The sequence below is a fragment of the Onychomys torridus genome, chromosome 23 (assembly GCF_903995425.1).
Source record: "Onychomys torridus chromosome 23, mOncTor1.1, whole genome shotgun sequence".
Classification (NCBI taxonomy): domain Eukaryota; kingdom Metazoa; phylum Chordata; class Mammalia; order Rodentia; family Cricetidae; genus Onychomys; species Onychomys torridus.
In genome coordinates, this window is record NC_050465.1 from 47,225,114 (window position 1) to 47,249,279 (window position 24,166).

The 24,166-nt window shown below is 38.9% G+C and overlaps 1 protein-coding gene across 1 annotated transcript in view; it reads left to right on the forward strand.

Moving 5' to 3' along the window:
* Nucleotides 1–24,166, forward strand: part of Pard3b (par-3 family cell polarity regulator beta) — a 993,910-nt gene that overhangs the window by 794,040 nt on the left and 175,704 nt on the right.

The window sequence follows — 24,166 nt, forward strand, 5'->3', positions numbered from 1 at the left end:
ATAAAGCTCAGAGAAAGACTAAGACGAGGCAGAGCTGGATCTAATCATACGTATTTGTTTGTGATTTCTCAGAGGAAGTCCAGTGTATCCAGTTTTTCAATTGCTCATTAGCTAAGTTTATCCTTATGGTTTTTAAGAGTCCATTCTTATATTTCCCCAATGTAGTGTATGTACTAAGAGAACCACATCTATTCACCGTGTTTTCTAGCTCACAGTATTCTGAAGTATCTCCTATTAACCTTTAACCCCATCTTGCAGTCAATTCCCATTTTGAGAAGACTAACTTTACCAATAAGAGGGAGGGGGGAGAAGCTATTTAGTCCTTTCTCATTCTTGAGAAGTTGATAAGCTCTGGTTCCAGGGTCACCAGAGCAGTTAAAAGGAAATCAAGTGCGCTGCATTGTTGTTGACTATCCACCTGAATGAGCTACCCTAAATACAAGAAAGGTACTCGCCATCATAGCCCAGGATTCTGTAATCCTGGAATGTCAATGTAATGCAGGCACGGACTTCAATGCATGCACTAGCAAGAGACATCTGTGCTGGGAGCCTGCATCATACATCTGTGCTGCTCCCCTGACTTCTTTTATTGAGACTGTGTCCCGTGCCTCATCTTCAGGAATCTGAGCTGTTAGCTAGAATGCAGATTGGACAACTTTTGCAGTTCAGTGCTTGCTTGAGATGAGGGTAAAATCTCCCAGGAGCGGGTGGACTGTGGGCCAGCTAGAAAATTGATAACTCATAAAATCAGGTGGGCTGTCTTTAAGCAAGACTTCCTTTCCTTTCTAGTTCTCCCTTTAGGAAGTAGGCACCTGAGGGAGTTTCGTTCTTAAAAGCAAAGCTGTAAATTTGCCTCAGGACCAATATTCTTAAAATATGTCTGGTGAAAATATTGAAAGAACTGTACTATTAGCCTGCCCTTCTGCCACCTCTCACACATGAACACATAAAACAGATCCAATACAGGTTTCCTCCAGACAATATTGTCTCAATCGGGCACTGAGGAAGAAGTTGAAGGGGTAATTTTAGGGTTGGGTGCTGAGAATTAATGGCCAAGGCATTTCAACACTCAGTGGTTGAGGACCGTGAGGACTGCGGAAGGTGGAGATGGAGGCTAAACATGTGGTGTTGCTCACAGCCCTGGAGTACTGTTCCTTGGCTGTCCATCATCCATAGGAAACCAAGTTTCAGCTCTCACAGATCTCAGCAAGTGTACTGTTCTTTAAGGTTAGTTGCTATGGAGGGAAAATGGAAATAGAAAGTAATGATAAATGCTCTTATTGTCCTTTCTTCTTAATATAATCAAAATCTGTTTCTTTGAAATGAGTCATGTTGTCTTATTGCTTACTAATTCTGTCATAGTTTTGGGGGGGTGTAATAGTTTTCCATTAACCATTTTCAAAGTATTTAAAGCCCTTAAATAAAGTACATACTCTGTAGCATTGGTAATAACAGTTTGTCAGAACCAGTTTTTAAACTTTCAAAAGTTGGATGAGCTGCTTTGGCCATTGGCTCTTTGAAATGGGTACACAGATACAAGAAAGTACTTTTCAAATGGATTTTTTTTTTAAAAAGAAACCAGTTTACCAATACACCAATGAAAGTCTAAATCAACTTCCTTCATTGCACAACCAAGAAGAAATTACCAAAGCTTGAGGTGGGGAAAAAAATTTAAACTAAACCATAAAACATAGTCTGTGGACTACATGTCCAACTGAATTGCTAAAAGAGCTTCTAAAAATGAAGACCCCCGAGCCCCACCTGACACTGAAGAATCTAAATGTTGAGAGTTGCAGTCCAGGAACTGTTGTTTACTTAATAGATAAATCTGAAGTGATTCTTTGGCTTTCTCAAACACACAGAACACTGGCTTGGAGAAATAGGATGCAGCTGGGACATCAGGCCTTCTTATTTTATGAAAAATGATACACAGGATTGTTGTGAAATATAAATTTAAGATGTGTTACATTCATTTATGCTGTGGGATATTTGTTTAATGATGCAAAGATGTGTTATATTCTTTTATTTTGCATTTGTTTAACTCTGTAAAGCTGTGTGATTGATCTAATAAAGAGATGAATAGCCAATAGCTAGGCAAGAGAGGGATTTGCATGGCTGGCAGGCAGAGAGAATAAATAGGAGGAGAAATCTAGGGAAGAGAGTAAGGAGCAAGAAAAGGAGAAGGAGAGGAAGATGTGAGGGGTCAGCCACTCAGCCATATATAGCCAGCCATGGAGTAAGAAAGACAGAAAGATATATATAGCATAAAGAAAGGTAAAAAGCCCAGAGGCAAAACATAATTAAAGAGAAATGGGATAATTTAAGTTAGAAAAGCTGGCTAGAAACAAGCCAAGCGTAGGCGGGGCATTCATAAGTAAGAACTAGTTTCCATGTATTTATTTGGGTGCTGGGTGGTAGGCCCTCAAAGAGTTTAAAAGAAACCAACTACACAGAATTTTTCCCTAAGAAGACTGAGTGACCCAGTCTACAAATATGATGTCCTTCCTTCATGTGCCTCGCCGCAGCATCCTACCTACCTAATGTGCTCTTCAGGACTTGTGAAGAGTCTTTCTCAGTGTACCTAGGCCAGTAGAAGTCATGTTTTCTGGAGCAGTGGTTCTCCACCTTTCTTTCACTACGACCCTTTAATACACTTCTGGTGACTCCCCAGCCATAAAATTATTTTTATTGCAACTTTATAATTATAATTTTGCTACTCTTGTGAATCATAATGTGAGCATCTGTGTTTTCCAGTGGTCTTAGGTGACCCCTGTGAGAGAAGCATTTGACCCCTCCAGGGAGCTTTGACCCACATGTTAAGAAACATTGCTTTAGAATTAACACCCCATATCACAGGGGTGGGGAAAGCTCAAAAGCTCACAAAGAACATTTTGGAAGCATAAAAATATAAAGATTATTGAAATTATAAATAACTATATCACAATCCCATAGCTGTTGTTAATATTTTTGTAATCTGTTTTCTATACCTACTTATCCTTTGGAAACTTGCTATCCATGCTGCATAGTTAACATAGTTATATTTTCACATCATGATACTTCAGATACTTTCCCAGGCCATTTATGTTTTTAAAACATGTCCTTTTGAACACTGCTGAGTATTCTGTGTGATTAGCATAATAAATTATTTGTCTTCTATTGTCAAACAATTGTTCTGCCTACATATTTTTTACTGTTCCAGATAAACTTTGATAAGCATCCTGGTACAACATCCTTATAGATTACCTCAAACCACACAATTCTTGGGGAATTATTCTTATTCTATCTTTGCCCAAGTATTAATCTAACCTTTGTTCTAAACATGAGGATCATATTATCCCCATTCCATTTATTTGTCATGTTATTTTCCTTATTATTCATATTTTTTTGTAATTTAGCTGCATATGTAATTCCTGATATAGGAATGATTGGTGTATGCGAACACTTTACCTATAACTCTATCATGACCTTGTTAACAAAACCATATAATAAGTAGATTAGTAGATGAGTAGATTAGTTCATAGAAACATAGAGTCTTGAGTGCTGATTCTCAATGAGAAGAGGCCATTTTGCTTACCCAAGGAAGTTTGGTATGTGTAGAGACATTTCTGACTGTCATTACTGTAAAAGACTGAGGGAGAGGGAGTTTTTGCTGCCTTTTACTAGGTAAAAATTGCTAAACATCCTACTATGCATACAGCATCCATCCTCTGCAATAATGAATTATCCAATCTAAATATCAATAATGCAAGGTTGAGAACCTTTCTAACCTCAAGAATTCATAGTATAAGGGAAACTTTCTGAGTGTCAGATATTTTATCATCTCACAGAATCTTGTAGATAATGCAGAAAATACCCAGTTTGCTAAATAACATGACTCTAGAAAAGTTTATTAGTTGTATGAGAAATTGTGCCTGAATATTGCCAATGAGCATTCCATCTATATAAGCATGCAAGAATAGTTTTTCTTGAACATTTATTTTAATGCTGTCCTGCTGAGTACTGACATTAGTGATGGTGGCCTGCTGAGCAGCCACGAATGCCAAGGCATTGAAGAGGTTGACAGTATATATGATGACAGAGGCATCTAGAAGAACGGAGAGAATCAAATAGGAAGAAGTTAATAGGAATAAATGTAAAGTCTTACATTTGGGCCCAGAAATGAGCCGTACAAACACAGGATGTGGAAGGTTTGACTTAATACCAAATATATGAAGAACTTTGCCTGATGGTTTTAGTTGAGGGTAAGTGGAGCATGAGTCAACATGAGGATGTGCCTGCCAAAAACTTAATCCGTCCTAGGCTGCGTTACTGGAAGTTCATGTACAAAATGAAGGAAAATAATTCCTGTTTTACATGGCTCAGATCACACCTGCTCTGGCTGAGTCTCTGTTGCACATAGAGATTGGTACTCTACACTACAATCCACGAACAGCACTGAAGGACCTGGAGAGACACAGTTGGAACTTCAGCTGGCATTGTGTGTTTGAGTAACTCAGATACAAGAGAGAACATACATACTTACAGCACCACTTTCATCCCCTTTTGCTTTACCTACTCATCAATCTGTTTATGTACTTGAAGATACTAGTAGAGCATTATAAAAAAGCAACACCCTAAACATTAGAATACATTATGAAACAGTGAGTTTGTTGACACTTAAAATGTCTAATAAGAAGCCAATGACTAGATTTAGTTCATCAGGTAAATATTAGAATTTTATTAACCTCAATCACTGATGTATTCCTTCCCTGTCTTAATTATATGCATACAATATTCAAATAAATAAAATATTAGTTCTTGCAAATGAAATACATTAAGCCATATACCAAGTAAAATAATCACAAGCATCATTAATGCTAAATTTTTCCTTGGATGATCTCTAGGGTCTCTTCCAGATGTTAGACTCTGAGAAAAATCTAAGTCCAGAAGAATCACATTGAATTTCTAAAGCAAGCTCTCCTGAACTTGCCAAGGCGCTGACTCATGTAGTGTACATAACACTCTTCTTGGAGTTTGCAAGGCCAAGTTTCTCACTCAAGATTGTGTAGTGGGATTTTCTCATCCCCCATTCGATTTCCTGAGTTTATGACGTGTCCCCTCTTGACCCAAATCAAACGGTCCATGCAACGAAACCCTGCATTAAATAAACTCATCATTTTTGTTCATGCTTCAGTGAAACAGGCCATAATAAAGCATTAGTTCTAAAGGTCTTTATTCCCTGCTAGATGATGAACTCAATATTATATGCAAAGACTATTTGTCCTGGCTAAATTCAATTAGCATTTTCCACACATTCAGATTATGTAAATTAGTATCATGAGCTGACAGCAGGATTGTTTTTAACATGTCATTAATTTTAGTTGTTGAGTTCTAAGAACTAAGTTTGTAATCTCTTGTAAAGTATGATTTTTTTTAAGTCTTGGGCCTCTTGTGTACTTAAATATTTGTCTTCTTAGTATTGTCTCAAGACAGGTGCAGAAAGGCTGAAGAAGAAACATACCCCTACACACACAAACACACACACACACACACACACACACACACACACACACACACACTCCTATTTATTTAGGATTATTGTATTGACTAACATATTTCCACTGACACCAAAGACTGTTTTCCAGTAAAGTCCCATATTATTGACCCAGAAATAGAAATTCACTAAATGCAGCCTCTTACTGAAACTGGAAATAAAAAAGTTAAAGACATAAAAGTTAGGTACATATTCCAAGACCTTCTTATCCCACTTACGCCATGCCAAGGTTTGCTTGCTTGGAGATCATTGGTCACATTAATTAAACATCACTTGTGTGGATCATATTAGAATCTGAGCAGATAACTGAAGAGACTAGGGGGCGACAATGTGTCCAGCTTTCAGCACTGAGAAGACTGAAAACATATGGGTCTTGTTCTCAGCAACAGACCTGGACAAAATGCCAGCGAGAGTGAAGCTAAGATTGAGGAAAATTAATCGGTCTCGGTGTCTGAATACAAGGTTCTTAGTTTTCTTTTCCTTTAGGACGCCTTCCAAGAACTGCAAGAGGCTTCTCCCTCACCTTATCGGCTGGGCTGTTTGTGTTCCCTTCGTTAGAATCAATACATGTGTTTTTGATATTTGGCAAACCAAGATTTAATTATGCAGCTGCAAATTCCTCACATAAACGAAATGTATCTTAGAGGTATAACAACATTAAGAAACCATTTTATAGCTTGAGAATTCAAATGGGTGAAAATCTATTCTCAACCCCTCTTTATTTTATTTAATTATGGAGGACTTTTATGTTACTGGAAATTGAAATGAAGACCAGAATAAGACTATAGTTTATCCAACATTTGTTCAGATTTTTTTCGAAAAAAAAGAAGATGCACAGGATCGTCTGAGGAAGATCACATTGTGAATTAATATTTTAACTGTGACCCACATATTTATTGCACTGTGATATACACAGGAGCAACAAATGAAGTGCTAGGGTTTTGTCACTATTTTACCAAAAAGAAGTAGATGTTTTATTAAAGAAACCATAAGGTTGATTTTTTTTTAATTTGCCAAGTGACTCTTGATAATTAATTATTTACTGAACTTAATATTTGGCACAATTTAAACTGTTGAAAACAGCCATGTTTTGGCATGGTTACACACAAATGATTAATTCAGCATGGTTTGACTTGTCAATGAATACCCCTGTCTTTTGCAGTAGAATTTACCGGGTCCCAGGGTTTGGGCAAAATAAAATGTTGGAGCGGTTCCCAGTTTTAATAGTCCCAATTTATTATTACCACTGAACCCTGATCAGATCATGGACTGGATTAGATCCCAGTTTTTCAAAATGCCCCAATTTATGGCTCTGTTAGAATCCTGATAAAACTGTGTATTTGAATGGGGCTTTGGTTGGCTAGAAAAGACCCAGTTAATTACTTGTAGATTCTTATTAGATCATCCCAATATATGAAAGTTATGAAAAACATTACTAGATGGTGTTTCTCGGGATAAGGTCGAGCTCTCCTTTTAGGCTGACAGAAGGAAGTGATTAGGTTGCTGGTTTCCATGGTACTAAGCATCCTCAGTGACTGGGAAGAGGTCATGCTGTATGGCATTGATTACTGTAGTGCTCAGGTAGAGTGTGAAAATGGAGGAAAAGCACAGACGATAGTGTCATGGTCACAGCTCACCATTACCCTTTATTCGACGGGAATCTTTCAGGGTTACTCTTGATTTCCAGGGGCAAAGAGTAGGACCCAGGCACAATGTGGATGGCTTGATGTGATTGCTGCGCTTTCGCCTGATCACCATAACACCTGTCTTTTTAAAAATGCTGATGGTCACCAGCAAAACTTGGCACATTACCATATTCCTATAGACAGGCAATGGGAACACCTATATCCACTTGCCACGCCAGCATTTTTTATGAGCCAAAATCCTTTTATAGAATCTGAATCAATGTTAGAAGTGCTGTATTAGCAGCTACTTGTCAGCTGAGCTGGATTAATACATAAAATGAATCACTAGACTGGCACACTTTCCAATAGTCATCTAGGGAAGCTTCTATGAAGTGTACCCCTTGAGCATTGCTTTAAAAGAATGCTCCTGTATGAATATATCCGGAAGTAGCATGTCACATTAGAATATGCATAGCACTGTTTAAATCCAGTCTAAGGAAGACTTTAAACTATTTAGAGTGATTCTCAGAAATGCTTAGAATATCTGATCTAATTTTTTAAATGGGAAAAGATTCTTCAAATTTGGTTGATAAAGGGCGTTGGTTTTAATATACGCATGTTAAATAAAATATAGTTGCTGTAATCAGCAAACTGGTAACTCCCTAAATTTTGTGTCAGTGGAGAGCTATATTTGAGTGGAGAGTGTGTCTAGCAGTAGCAGAGTTGGAGAACATTTTCCGTGAAAGCTCTGGGGAGTGTAGACCGGTAGAAGCCATTGGAAGACTAGAACTGACATTTCAGCATCCCTGTGTTATCATTTGTCTTTACAGTGTGTAGTAAAACACTTTTAGGAATGTCCTCATATTGCCCCTGATTTCTTACCATGAGATGAAATGGCAAAAACAATACTTAAAGGTCTGTTTTATGCATTTTGTTTGGGGGAAATGCTTTTTAATTGCTAAGATCTTTAGAAGAAAAAAATTCCAAAATTTATAAATACATAAAAGTTAAATGATTCCAGAACATTTGCTGTAGACCTGTTTGGAACTGGACATTGGAATAGTAAACTTAATTTACTAAAAGTGCTCTAAATGTGCAGACATATCAGATTTTTAGAAATCAAAGAATATTCTAGAATGCTGTCTCATCATCTTTTCTTATTTGAACACATTTCATATTGTATCCTGCTTTGGAAAGCCTCCATGACAACATATCTGCTCTGCAAGGCAAGGTCAGGTAGTGTTCACATCATTGGCAAGCTTTCCTAGTTAAAAGAGTGCTCAGCTTATTGTCTTCCAGAACCTGCCTCCCTACACCCCACCAGCACATCCTTTATCTAGAAACTATGACTGAGGCCTGGGATTTATAATGAGAAACTGTGGATATGATTTTTTCATATTTCTTAAGAAACTTTGAAGATCCCTGGGTCTCCTTCACTTGGGGAAGTCTTTTCACCAAGAGGTCAGAACACTTCCTAGTTGTCACAGTTTGAAGAGGTTCTGTTAGCATCTATGAAGTAGAAAGCAAAGACATATCTCAACATCCTCCAATGTGTGGGGCAGCCCTCTTCAAAAAAAATAAATAAATAAAAAGGTATCTACCTAAGATGTCAGTTATGTCAAGGTTGACAAGGTTGAAAAGCCATATGTAAAATATATAGATAATATAGAATGTTTAATATAGATAGAAATATACTCTAGATATTTAAACCCTGTCAGATAAAAAGATAATATACATATACCAATATAGATAGGAATATACTCCAGATACATAAGAGCTCTGCAGTTGAACCTGAGAACATATAGTTTGAAGGCATTTGCTGAGTGATTTTTCATTATAGCCACATTTCTAACCAACTTGGCCTACCTTTGGCCTAGAGGATACATGTGGCCAAAAGGAAAGGTTCTGAGGCCCCAGAGTGGGTAGGGCACTGGTGATAGACCTGACTGGGTACGCACATAATACCATACAACCTTATATCCACAAGCTTTAAGGTTGTCATCTGGTGAGGAGTGAGAAAGCTGTCTGTCTCTCTGATTGTTGGGAAAATGAGAAGTAGTGTTTGCGAAGCCAGCACCTGGTTCACTCTGGGCACTGGGTGTTATTTTCCAACCTGCTTTGGGGATAAGAGCTCCCACTTACCCACTCGGTAGCCTTTGGAGCCTGGAATGCTCTGAGCCTCGCCATCTGTGAACGTTACTGAATTGGATCCCATTACAACGAAGAAGGCCAACTTGAGTGCAGACTTGGCCCAGCTGGGAGTGGTGCCAGACACGTCCATTCAAGAAGCATCACCTCATTTCTTATTGATCACCGGTGGTAGCGAGCTTGGCACTGGGCGGCAGCACAGTAGCGAGGGAGTGTGGTTGGCAGCCAGGGCTTGGCAGCATGAAAACAAATGCAAGGAGAAGGGACACACATGGGCAGAGTGCCTGCCAGCTCCTCCAAGTGCACAGGGTGTGTGGTTGTAGGAAACACTTGTAACCACAGCCACCAAACCCATGAAACCCTCACATTTGCATCTCTCTTCCATGTGCTGCATTATGAAGGAGATCTTAATTCTGGTCTGCTCACACTTTGAAGCTAGTCTTTGGTGGAAACTGAAGTGACTTGATGTTTTATCCCCCTTCCCTTCCCTCTTACCCACCTGACTTTGCCCTATAATTTAATTAATGATTTTACTATGCCTTTAAAGTGGCTTCAGACTAATTTCTAATAATGATATAATAATAATTAATAATAATAACAATATGACCTCTTTTCCAGACTCAAAAAGCCCTTTCTCTTTCTGCTTTGTGCCTCTGATATCTTTGAGAAATGAGAAAGCTGGAGTGCTTTGTGCTATGAACTAGAGGTCTACTTCAACAACAGGTCACTTTTAAGCAACAGTAGTAATAGAGGATTGTTTAGGAAAACATTATACATACATATGTTCTTGGAGGAACTTAACAAGTATTTAATGATTTGTCAAATCATGACTTTTCTTAGGTTTTTTTTTTTTTCAGTGTATATGAGTGTTTGAATGCATACCTGTGCACCACGTGTCTGCATTCCCAAAGAGCTAGAAGGCACCAGATTCCCTAGGAATGGAGTTACAGACGGTTGTGAGCTGTCACATGGGTGCTGGGAATTAAATCCCGGTCCTCTGGAAGAGCAGCTAGTGCTCTTACCCACTGGATCATCTCTGCGGTCCCAAGATATAATTTCTTAGAGCAGAGATTGTTAAATATTATAGATTAAAGTGAATAGGTCAGTAATATAGGTTGAATGCCCCTTAGCTGAAATATTTGTGTACAGAAGTATTACAGATCCAGGAGTTATGAGCTTATGTTTCTTGACATTTAGCCCCAGGAAGGGGGCTAAGTCAACCTTTCTTTTTTCTTTCTTTCTTTCTTTCTTTCTTTCTCTCTCTCTCTTTCTTTCTTTCTTTCTCTCTCTCTCTCTCTCTCTCTCTCTCTCTCTCTCTCCCTCCCTCCCTCCCTCCCTCTCTCTCTCTCTTTCTTTCTTTCTATTCTTCCTTTTTTCCTTTCTTTCTCTCTCTCTTTTTCCTTTCCCTCCAGAAGGAGAAAGCAAAGAATGAGAGAGTTTCAGAAAAATATGTATAACCTTTCAGAGGGCATAGGGAAGAGGCAGGCTTAGAACCCAACACTGTCTGACGGCAGGGCTCATTCTCATTCAAGGCAAGTTCACAGTTTATTGAACATGCCATTCTGACAGCTTCTTTGGGGTGATGTTGAATCATCACAGCATTATTAAGCTTCAGGGTTCCTGCAAAGTTCCTATGATAAAGTACCTGGAACTGTGCTTCAGCTTTGCACTGTTGTTGTCAGTATTGTCTTTTGATTTTGAAATTGTCTACACTGAATTATGCATGTTTGTAATTTCAAACATACTTTATCTATGACTAGATTTCTATTGTCCTGGGGTTTGGACCACATCATAATCATTCTTTTAATTCTCTCACTAATACATTATATTTCGCAGAATAAATAATAAATGGTTGTTAATGCATGTCATGTATGTATGTATGGATGGATGGATGGATGGATGGAAATATATAAAACCATGCTGTTACCCTAATTTAAATTTTATTTTTTAAGTGAATAATTGCTTATATGGAACTCAGAGACAGAATAGGCTGAACAAATGGTTGACAAAGCCATCTAGTTTACTGAAATAAGAGTTTGCAGAAGCTATGAAATGTCAAGAGATGCAAGCTCTTTTGTAGCTGCTAATAGGTTAGTAGAACTGGATCACTGAAGCATAATGGCCTGTCTATTAGAACTGTTCATCACTAAAGCAGATCCTCAAAGACAAGACCATACAATGAATGAAATCCATCTGCTTTATTAATGAATGAAAATGCCACAGGACCAGAGAGCTGTCTTTGTGGCTTTGTTTTCGTTTTTGTTTTATTCGATTGGTCTCATCCTCTTTCATTTGTTTAAATATAACCAGTTGAACTTCCTTTCAAGAACATTCATTTCAATATTTTAAAGTGAAATATTAGCCTTTTGAATTTGATGAGATGGAAGAGAAAGAGATACACTGTCCTTCGCTTATTCTCTGAGACCAAAGAAGGATCTCATTGTGGACTCTGTCGAGCTGAACCAGTCAGAATTCATGGTACAGATTTCAGGGAGCAAGCATGAAGAGCTGTGACAGCCAGGTAGTAACCAGATGCTGCAGAGTTGCTCCCTCAGGGAGGCAATACTAGAGAGCAATAAGCATAGACCTACAGTCCATGTTAGCACCGTGGGAGAATCTTTATCTCCTAAATCATTTCTTATCATATCATCTCCCGTAAATTGCATGTCTTCTCTTCATGCTGAGGTCCTAATTCTCTTGAAGCATAGGTGCTAATGTCTACTTGTTTCATTTCCTTTCATCTAGGTTATTTCTTTCTTGTTTTTTGTTGTTGTTGTTGTGAGACAGGGTTTCTCTGTGAGTACTGGCTGTCCTGAAACTCACTTTGTAGACCAGGCTGTCCTCAAAACTCAGAAATTTGCTTGCTTCTGCTTCCTAAGAGCTGAGATGAAAGGCGTGCACCACCAACACCTGGCTATTTCCTTCCATCTTAGTAGAGAGTAGATATTCAGTAAACAAAGCCCTGACTGGCTTAAAAGTAGAAAAAAAATCAGAATTTTAATTTACTCATATACTTTTTAAAAATATATGAAATATTAATAACCAATGGGACATAGTAACAATGTAGTAAAGTACCTTGCTAAAAATCTGGCCTATTTTTGAGAGCATGCTGGGTTCTGCTTAACAATTGCACCAACTAGCACCAGTTTTAAAAAGTAAATAGATGAGTAGATGAGGACTGGCTTAGACAAATCATATTTAAAATAATAATGAATTCCATTATTGACAGAATCAACAGCTAATTAAAAATTCTATCAGGGAAGATGTAAAAGATGGCAAATTTCCAATACAGATTGACACCAAGGGCACTGACATAATTGATATTTGTTCAATACCTAAGATGCTTTGCAATCTCTAATTGAAGCTTGGATAGGCAGGGAAACATCCAAGTGTGGATACACACACACACACACACACACACACACACACACACACACACATACACGCACAAGTGGGCACGCATGCATCCACACACACAAATATATGATATTTCAGAATGATTTCAGAACAAACATTCATCTTTGCAAGAAAGTATATGTTTTCAGCTAAGTGACCATAAAAGATGTTTTAATAGGTTTGCTCTGTTTAAGAAAAAATTCATTGCATCGTGATAATGTATGATGTAATTCATATGTTTTTAATCTGGCTATAGTGAATGCAATAAAGTCAAGATAGGATAATTTACGAGTTGGACATTCAAATTTCAGAGTTTCATTTTGTAATAAACAAGTGCATATTGAAAAAAGATCTGCAATATTCAGATGATTAAATATTCTGACTTTTAAAGAAAAGGAACATAGTGTCATTGTTATAATAATATGTCGTTATTATAGCTTGCTACTTTTGACGGTATTAAATACAAATTGACTGTATACTCATACAAGGTTTTTTTAAATACAGCAAACTAGAAGATTGGTATCATAATTTTCCCAGTCCTAACAATCAATTGTATTGACAAGAAATAGAGTTTTAAAGGATGGACAAACAGAACCTGACAAGGAGGTATAATGTAAAAGCAAGATCACTTTACAAAATAAATAGCACCGAAGTGGGCAGTTTAGTATTGAGGAAACATAACTCTTCATCTTCCAGCAAGCAAAGCTCCATGCCAAGAAAACAGACTTTATGCCCAAATACACCGCGCCTAAAATATGCCTGGGACCCAAGCTGAAAATGCAGGTCTTATCTGCTGTCTGTCATAGAACTTGGGAAAGAGAAGCAAGAAGATGGTGGGTTTGTAGCCAGCCTGGGCCACATAACAAGACTCTGTTTTGAAACCAAGGTGCAAATATTGTAAAGGATGCCAAGTTCTTGTTGTTATTGTTTGGCTTGTTTTGATGTTTAAAGACGAGAGTTTCTTTGCTGGGAAGCAATTTGAAATTCCTGTAGGTAATCCAAAATAATTTTGTAGGTAACCTACAACCATATCTCCAAGCCTAGGTAAATGTCTCTTCTTTAATTATTTTTATTACATGTATTTATTTGTTCGTTTGGGGTGTGTGTGTGTGTGTGTGTGTGTGTGTGTGTGTGTGTGTGCGCGCCATTGCACCTGTGTGGAAGTGGAGAACAGCTTGTAAGACTGAGTTCTCTCTACCATGTGTATCCCAGGGATCACATTGAGGTCATCAGACTTGGCAACAGGGGTATTTACCTGCTGAGCCTCCTCAACAGCCCCTAAATGAACACCTAAAAATATACTTCTTGGACAAAGACCTTCAGGATGTAGAAACAAGTGAGACCACCTTACATATTCTCAGGGTCTGCCTGAGAGGAGACAGTGTCAAGCAAGTGATTATCTTCAGATCCTAAAGGTGGGGAGTGCAGTCTGCTTCATGGGATGCATATCTTAGCACTTTCCCCATCATAGTACGCTGCCTGGTTCCTATGTGCTGAAACCTTGCTTGGGAGGTCATCCCAGTCCCTCTTACCTTTTTCTGTAGAGCAAGAGTTTTTTGGTTTTTGGTTTTTTTTAATCTGCCTTGTGCATAGCAGTCCTTAGTGCCGTTCAGGCAGGACCTTCTCTGGGCGCTCACTGTCTCCTAAGGCCTCATCCTGAGATCCAGTGAATTGATGTTCATTTCAGTCTTGCAAGCCATGTCTTCCTAAGCAATTCTCCTTTGATTCCTTTTTGTATCCTTTTGTTCTCTTAAATCACTCTTCTTTTTTCTTCTATTCATTCATTCATTCATTCATTCATTCATTTATTTTACATTTCTCACAGGAAAAACTACCTATGTTTTGTCATTTCTGGCGAGTCATTCACAATTTCAGTCCTAAAGGCATGTAAGAGAGATTTGAAGCTGAAAATATAGCTCAGTGGTGTTGTCTACCAGGCCCTATTTTCAATACCCAGTGTAGAGAAATAAATAAGTAAAGGGAACTAGAGAGGGAGGAAGGGAAAGAGGGAGAGAGACAGAGATAGAGACAAAGACAGTGAGGGAGAATGGAGAGAAGAAAGGAAGAAGGAAGGAAGGAAGGAAGGAAGGAAGGAAGGAAGGAAGGAAGGAAAGAGAAGGAAGGGAGGGAACAAAGGAAGGAAGGAAGAAAAAAATATTTTGAAGAAATATTATAATGATCTGGAGAATGAACATATATTTTTAATATATTTAGATCCCTGAAATTTTTACCCTGGGCCATGTTATCATGAATTTAAATTTAATGTTAAATTGAAGTTATATAAAAATTATAAAGTCCAAGAATTTCAATAGACAGTTTCCGGCTATGAATGACTTGTGACTTTTTAAAGTTACTTTTGGCCTAACCTCTTCAATAATTCAGTATGATAGTGCTAATTTTCAACTTGACAGACTCTAGAATCACCCGGAAAACGGGCCTCTGAACATGCTTATGGGGGAATATATCCTGATTTTGTTCAATGAGATGGTAAGACCTCTACCCACTAGGTAGCACCATTCCCTATACAGGAGATTCTAGGCAATGTAAGAGGTAGAGAAAGCCAGCTGAGCATCCGTGCATCCGTGCATCCGTGCATCCATCCATTTCCTTCTGCTTCTCTGTTGCGGGTGCAATGTGATTAGCTATACAAGACTCTGCCACTGTGACTTAAAACACAATGATGGACTATAACCCAGTTGCAAACGTGAATTGAGCAGGTAGGCACTTGAGGAAAATGGCAAGAAGCAAAGCCTAAGGTGTGTCCTCAACAAGTTCATGGGTAAGAGAAAAGGTAGAGCACCATGAATTTCATAATGGTAAAGCTAGACTGCAATGTGTTCTGTACTAGAGTATGAAATTGTTATGTGATCACAGAGAAGGCAGACGCACACGAAAATAGAGCCATAGCTGGGACAAGAGAACAGACCCTCTTTATCATCCAATCTTTGTAGACACTTGCAATGAAGTCATTAAATTCAATTATAAAGTACAACTTAACTGTGCTGCAAATTAAAAGAGACTTTTAAAAAATTTAAATTCTTAATCCCATCAATAATACATATTGTTTTGCTAACTAGAGAGCAATTTAAGACTCATGGAAATTTTTATTTAAAATCCAAGGGATTTTCCAAGCCGTCAGAGTGTTTTCTGCATGGTTTCTCTAAAGTTGGGAGGGTGCAGTTGATAAGCTTAGAGCAAAGCTTCATGGGAAAACAAATAGTAGTTATCTAGTAGTTATCTGAATCAAGCAAGTAATCATGGGTCATGAAATCTATCTCTGAAGATTTTTGTTTGAAACATATAGAAAATATAATTTACCCATAAACTTTAATTTTAGTAATTTGCAAAGCTGTATTTGGAGATATATCTTATTATAGATGTGTATATATAGGTAAACACATTGGTTATATGCCATCTAATTATATATAATACTGTGTCTTACATGTGTATGGTGTTGTTAGAATGTAACCAAGGGCAAGGCAGACAAAATGAGCTCAAATTATAATTTTGAAAAACTGAAGAAGGCAACTATTATTTATTTTATCAACTTATCTTGTCTCACACATTGTCATGAGTTGAAGGATTCTGTCTGGTCTACCAGAAAGTATACTTTCATAGCATATGCCTTTCACACATGCTTTCCTAACTTTTTCAAATTAGCAGTTACACCCAGACTTCATTAATCTGGACTCAGTTAACCAGATTATATATCATGATAATTTGACTTACAACTATTCAATATTACCATGGTGTGAAAGCAATAGACAGTCAATAGAAAACCATGCTGTGGATTCAGATTTTTTCCCCCAAGTCTCCATATCTGATACAGTCAATTCTCCTTTGAGCGCCCAGACAGTGACATCTAGCCACAGCTCCCAGTGAGCCATTCTTCTTCAGGACCAGCAGCTGATACTCAGCATTGCTGTGTGTTACTAAGCTATGCTGTTCAGTAGGTTTGGAATATTCATTGCATTTTCGACTTGTGGCAGTATCTACTTATGCAAGGTTGATGAGGATATAAATTTCCAGTGAGTCAAGGGGCCTCTTTAATTTATCATTGTCTGCACATTACAACATAAAGGGAAAAGGCAAAAGAGTCAAGAAAAAATAACCACTGTGGAAATCAGTATGGCGGTTTCTCAGAAAATTAGGAATCAAACTACCTAAAGACCCAGCCATACCACTCTTGGACATACACCCAAGGAATGCTTAACCATACCACAAAGATACATGCTCAATTATGTTCATAGCACCTCTATTTGTAATAGCCAGAACCTGGAAACAACCTAGATGCCTGTCGACTGAAGAATGGACTAAGAAAATGTGGTACATATACACAATGGAGTACTATTCAGCAGAGAAAAACAATGACAGCATGAAATTTTCAGGCAGATGGATGGAACTAGAAAAAAATCATCCTGAGGGAGGTAACCCAAACCCAGAAGGACAAACATGGTATGTACTCACCCACAAGTAGATTCTAGATATAAAGCAATGAACAGACTGCAACACACAGAACCATGGAGGCTATACATATAGCATGGAATGACTGTGGCTTATAATAAGTTTTGGTTTTACTCAATTACTGAGCAAGCCTCAATGAAACATTTCACTATCAAGATAAGAATTTATGCTGTATGAAGCTGATAACAGAAAAATTAATTAATTTTAAAAAATAATAATAAAAATAAAAATAAGAGAAAATTTGAACTATTAAAAAAGGATAAAATAAGACACATTCTCCAGTGCGAAGCACATGGTGGACACTCGGCAAATGGGCCGAGTGGATGGAGTCCATGGCTGGTTTCCAGTTTGATTGTCCCTCCTCAGCACCCAGGCACTGTAGGGTGAGAGCTGGAGATGCAGAACATAGCTCCTAGTAAGGTCTACTCTTCACTCTTAAAAAAAATTAAAAAAATCTGTTCAGTGAGTTCCATTAAAGCAAGTTAAAGGATTAATACATTTTAGAAAGATCTGCAGCCAAGAGCTTCAAACCAAAAGCATTTACTGCTTTCCTCTCCATCAAGCAGAAAATTCAATTAGCCACCACACACCTGGTCCCCAGAGCATTCTGGCCAACGCAGGCTGCGTAGCATTTATTAAAAGTATCTGTGCGCTGCCCAAGGTTCTAAGTAGATCTGTGAGGGAGATTAAAGAAACTGTGTGGACACTTTCAGGACAAGTTGTCTGGCCATGTGAAGATGGCATGGGTATCTCTCTTACCGCTCCCTCCCCTTACCTCCATCAGACCTGCATGATGGCCATTGCCATTGGCAACAACCGGTACTAACGTCCCAGAGCACTCTTCAAATGGGTTTCTTTGTGTTCCAGTTAGTTAAACACCCCCCTCCACCCGAGTTTGGTACTATGATAGTTTTCACTTACAAATGGCAGAGGCTAAATGATTTACTCGTGAAGACAAAGTGAGAAGGGAGCTCAGTTTCCATACTGGGCTCTCTGACCCCCTTGCCACATCCCAGTCTCTCCATTTCTAAAGCAGCAGGGTTTGCATAGCCGTCTGCAGCTGTGGTCTCCCCTGCAGAAGTCTGTGCTTCGGTGGCACCATGTGGGTGAGGATGGTGCCTCCCACGAAGATCTTAAAGCAAAAATATAAATGTAAATTTTGCTCATTAAAACCATAATTAATTTATTGAAAGTGAATTGTTATTATTTCAGGGACGAATGCATATCAGAATATGCTGATTATTTTAATGAACCAAGAGCCTCTTCTGGGATACTTCCAGGGTATTATTTGCAAGCAGGTCACTGCAGATTTTCTGAGGGGGAATAAAAGGATTGCTGCTCATTTTCAAGTTTTGCTTTATTAAAAATGCAAAAAAGAAATGTGTGCTGTATAATGTATTTAGAGTGAGGCTAAGAAGATACCTTTGTTTAGCAAATGGCCCGACAGCCTCTCTTAAACCTACAGTTCTCCCCGGGGGTTGTCATTTCTTGGGTTACAGTCATGCGCATTGTGGGTAGCTTGTATAGCTGTGACACCTAGTCCATGTCTGCACTGTTTCTGTAGGGTTGCCATGTGGAATGTTCATTCAGTGCTTTCCTTATACCACATCTTCAAAGTCAGTTACACTGGTCTTGAGAGAAGGTATCGTGTGGGCCAATTCCTTCCAAATGCTCTATCACTCTATCTGAATACATCTTAGTTGGGCCCCTGTGTTTCTTTCTGGTTGTGCCCCCTTCCTCACTTTGGAAGTACATCTCCAATCTATTCTTGGTCTTCTGTATCAGACTCATCTTCCCTCAGCCCCCATCATCACCTTCCAGGCACTGTGCTGTATTTATGCATTCTATCAATAGGTGAGGTAAATGATGCCTTTGCTTACATGGTGAATAAGAAAGAGATATCAAGTATCAATACATAAAGTCACTAAATAGAGCAATGGGGTTGGAAGATGGAACCTGGCATGGTGTCTTCCACAAGGAGACTCAGGCTCCATCTCAATGAGACAGTCACAGCATGGGCAGAAACCAAAGCGAGTGCCCATCAAGCCTGGAGCAGAGGAGGCTGCAAGGTTGGAACTTCCTAATTATGGGAAAGGAGTGATGTTAACTGAAGTCACAGAGGAGACAATTGTCAACTGTACACCATATAAGTCATAGCTTAGATGTGATATACGTGATAAAGGAGACTGGGAGTGTTCCAAGCAGAGCAGTGCTTAATAAGAGATTCACTCAAGCTGCTCTTTAAGGAAGTGAGATAGCTAACCACACATCTCTTTACTTCTAAAAAAGATGTGTTTTTACTGACATTAGGTATGACCTAAGTGATATCTAAATCTCAGGGAGGGATTAAAGGGATGAAGGGAAGTAAAGGGTGTTTATCTACATCTTAAAATCCAGACCCTTGCATTACCATGCTAATAACCGTAATAAACAATGCCAGACCTCCCTTCACCCAACACTTCACAGACACATTTGCAATTTGGAGTTCTAGGAAGAGGTGAGCCCACCCTTCTCCACTAGTAAGAGATATCCTGTGTTAGATACAACAATGCCTAGTCCCAGGATCACAGGATAGACAAAGGATTAAGAAGCCAGCTGAGTAATGTTCCCCTATAAGGACAGGGCTAAGAATAAGCACCCAAAAGCATCTACCTAGCACACCATCACTTGGTCTTATAAATAGATCAGAAATTAGAACTCCTGTACAGATATCCATCATGTCTAATAAAATTCCCTCACTGTAATCCTTAATACAATATGCATGTAGTATAAGGGCCTTTACAAAGCCCCCTCACACCTCTGATACATTCCATTGTAGACCAAGAGTCATGCTAGAATAATTTTCCTTAACAGCCCATGGAACTGAATGGGCTCAATCCTTGTTTCCTAACTGCTGATCAGCTCTCTGGTAGAGTTGCTGAGGATAGCAAGACATTGTCTGGATTAGTTTATTTGACTGTCTCTGATGAGGGACACCGATGATGTAAGTGGCTGTTGGCCTTCTCAGTGATCTTCCCTTAGTATACATTTGTCATCAACAGGGAAATTCAATGGTTGATCTACTCCCTTTAAGCTTAGGCCCCTGTTAACAAAGACCCCATTGCTGTCATGTCAGAAGTAGTTGCAGACCTTAGTCTATGAACTTGATGGACACACCCATGTCTTCTCCCACCTGGCACTGAAGTGTCCCCTGCCTTTTTCATCTAGGCTAGCACAGTTCCTATCACAGGGTAAACACTAGATTTAGAAAAATAGGTTAATGGACCTCATTTTTTTCTAAGTATACCAGTAGAGTTTCTCAAGGACAAATTCACACTTTGAAGGACAACTCTTAAGAAGAACCACAGAAGATACTGTGGCTGAGGAAAATACTTTTCTCACCTATTTAAAGTCTACTGTATTACTAGCATAGAAGGGGAAAGACTGTACACTCTGCTTCTTTTCAAGGTGCAAAGACTGACTTTTCCTAATGAAGTGCCCTCCACCTGTGAACTGGGTGCAAATGGTGGGTGTTGAGAGTCTGGCTCTCTACCCACTTGGCTACTGGTAGGTTGCACATCTGAAGCGGGCTTGCCAGGCCCTATGCTACCTCATGGCACAGGAAACTGAACAGCACTTGCTGTGTGGAGCCCACATTGCCCTCGCTTCAGCACATTTTTATATGAGTAAGCATTTAACCACAAGGGTCAGAGCATGGCCAGGAGAGCAGCCACCAGGTGTGACATTCCAGGTGATAAAAGAGAAGGAAGAAGAGGCTTAAAGGGAAAGGAAAGGATATGAAGCTGGTTTCCTCTTATTCTCTGTATTTTTCCTGTTTCCTCTCCAGGAAGTTTGTGTAGACCTCAATATCCCGGTCAGTCAACACGAGGGATTTATCTTCATTCCTTTCCATATGATGGCATTACCACCATGTCAAAGGTCTCTCATTTATTTTTCAAAGAGAACCCTTGGCAGTCCTTAGGACTAAAAAGTGCTGTATGTCAGAAAAAAAAGGAATTTAATATAAAGGGGGAAATGCCTTATTTTCTCCCTGCCTCTCATAGTGGTACAAAGAGAGGGCACACATGAATGAGGGGAATTTGAAGACTAGGGACTGCTTCTTGCCACACACATATGTCAATAACAATACGGATAAGCCATATCAACAAGTTATGAATTTTATTCAACCAGCAGAGCTTGCTCAAGGGCAGATTCTTATAGCTCTTTCTTCCATGTTGCTTTGGCCAGCAGCCTGGGAGCATCTTTTAATGTCATCAGTGCTTAATGACACCATTTGTAGGGTACCGTCTATAGGATTTCTATAAGGAATCATACATTATTAGAGAATATTGTAGGGAGGCTGTGGGCTGTTTCTCTCCACCCCCATCCTTCTTTGGGGCTAATTTTCCAAGGAAAGCTAAAGATGTTTACTAAGCATTTCTGGGAAATTTATCCACATTATGAGAATACAAATTACAGGAACTCAATGCATTAGCAATGGCGAAAGTTTAATGGGTCTGGGAAAGGTATAAATTTGGGGAAAATGTAAATTGCAATAACGGGAGAGCCATCACTACATGGCAGTTCTCTTGAGATTGTAGTATTTAGAAGCCATATGAAGGAGTAAAGAATGTTGTGTTTGACATTGTTAAAGAAAAAAAGATAACTACTAGAAATTGTCAGTGACTATCAGTCATGATTTTAGATTATGCAATTGTCTCTATCAAAGAGATAACAACATTCCTCATGGGAAATTTGGTTGTCTTTGGGCCATCTGGGATATATAAATCCTTTCTGTTATCTCAGCTGGGCAAAGAACCAGTTAAATAATCTAGACCTTGTGAGTTAGAATGTCACATCTGACTTGTCCAGCCTTCCTAAACTTTATTGTTTTGCCCTGCTTGATGACCATTTAGCAATTGAGGGACAAGGGGGTGGGAGAGAATCAATATACCCTAATTTTTGTGAGTAGAAACCCATGAGATATTTCAAAAATGATGTCTGCAGCAGAGGACATGACTCTATCAGTAAAAGGACTTGCTATGTAGGTATGAGGACCTAAGTTTGAATCCCTAGAATGTCATAAGAGTCAGATATGGCCATACCTGCACCTGTAAACCCAGTGCTGTGGAGAACAGAGACGGGATGATTGCTGTTGCTTGCTGTCCACTAGGCTAGCTCCAGGCCCAGCGAAGAACTCTGTTTCAAACAGATAAAGATAAAGAGTGATAGAGAATACCCTGCCATCTTCTGGCCTCCCTACATGCATGAGCATGCACATATGTACCCCACACACAGGTGCTCATGCACGCAAGCACATGCACGCACACACACACACACTCAAATGGTATCTACATATTAGATTTTTGCAAATCTGGAAGGGCGCAATGTGTTATTTGTATATGCAAATAGAAAACACGATGAAAAGATCTATGTTTAAGATTCTATGGTCAGGGGTTGGGGATTTAGCTCAGTGGTAGAGCACTGAGTTCAGTCCTCAGCTCTGAAAAAACAAAAGATTCTATGGACAATGTAAATAGGCATATCAGTATTATAGAAATATTAGATTGCTTTACAGAAATATATTTATTTCAAGAAAAGTAATCATTTATCCCATCAACTGAGGTATTTTATCATATCAGTTCTGGATTAGGCTATCTAGAAAAATGAGTGATATGAAAGGAGATCATTTGGAAGAAAATTATAGACACCCCGGCAGGAATGAGAAAACAAGGAAAAAACCTTAATGCCATTAAAGCAGTTTTGTTGAAAAGATGAAACATTAATCACAAAGATGGTATTTGCTGGTCAGTATAATAATAATTTAATAATACTAATAACAATCAAACACTGCAGTTCTTCTTGACCAGGTATAGCTTGCAGCTTTGCAACCATATTGGTAAGGGAAAGCTGAAGAAACCCGGCCTGTTCTCTGGAACAAAGGATAATTGTAGTGACCTAATCGCAGCTTCTATTGTAAGAGCAGAGTGATAGCCAAGCAAATTATCTCCGCTGTCAAAAGAGAAAGCCATGCAGCAAGTACTTTGTAGTTTCTTTTAACGGCACTACTGAGTTTACCCCACGCCACTCCCCTGGAGACCCTTTTCTGACCTCCAGCTCTGTCACTGCTGTAGGTAGCAAACTTGCTTGTCTCCTCTGTACTCCCTTCCACTCTGTTGTTGGCCCTCACACAATAGCAACAGGGAGAGATGTCACCCCCGAATCTCCTTTGAACTGGTCAGACAGTCAAACCTGTGCCTAACAACATTCACCAGGAATAGTGTGTGAGACCACTGAAGTACTATAAAGGTACGGAAGAGGAAGCAGGAATGTGGGATAGCACTCAGTAATATTTTAGCTGAAGTCATAAAAGGCAAATGGGAGACTCAGAAAAGAAAAATAAGGGACTTGGATCACAATGTGTTCATATCACTATTATACGAAGCTCTTTGAAAAATCAAAAGGGAAAAATGCCTGGTAATCTGATGGAAAAATCAGCCAACGGTACAGACAGCTCACGGAAGAGGAAATGAAAAAGGCCCCTAAATATATGAAAAGATACTCAGCATCGCATAATAAGAGTCAGGCTAATTAAAACCTCATGGAAACATGACTTCTCACCTGGCTTATCAAATCTCACAGAGTTCGACAGTGCGCTCTGATGAAGACTAGAGAAACAGCTGTCCTCTTACAATGCAGGTGCTAATGGAAAATCAAATAAATATGGAAGGAAACTTACTGCCATCTAGACAAAAGTATATGTGTGTTATCCTTTACCCCAGCAGTCCTTCTGTGAATTCATCCCAAGGCCACAGTAGTAAAATACAGACAGACTGCTGCACAAGATTTTCCCTCATGGCATTATTTGCTCAGGCATACTTACTGCCCTGGCACTTGCCTTTACTCTGCTTTGCAAATATTGCATGTGTATTTTGTAAACTGAAGTTTTGTAACAACCCGTGTAGAGCAAGTAACTTGTTACCCATTTTCTCACAGTTCTGTGGTCATTAGCATTTTTAGC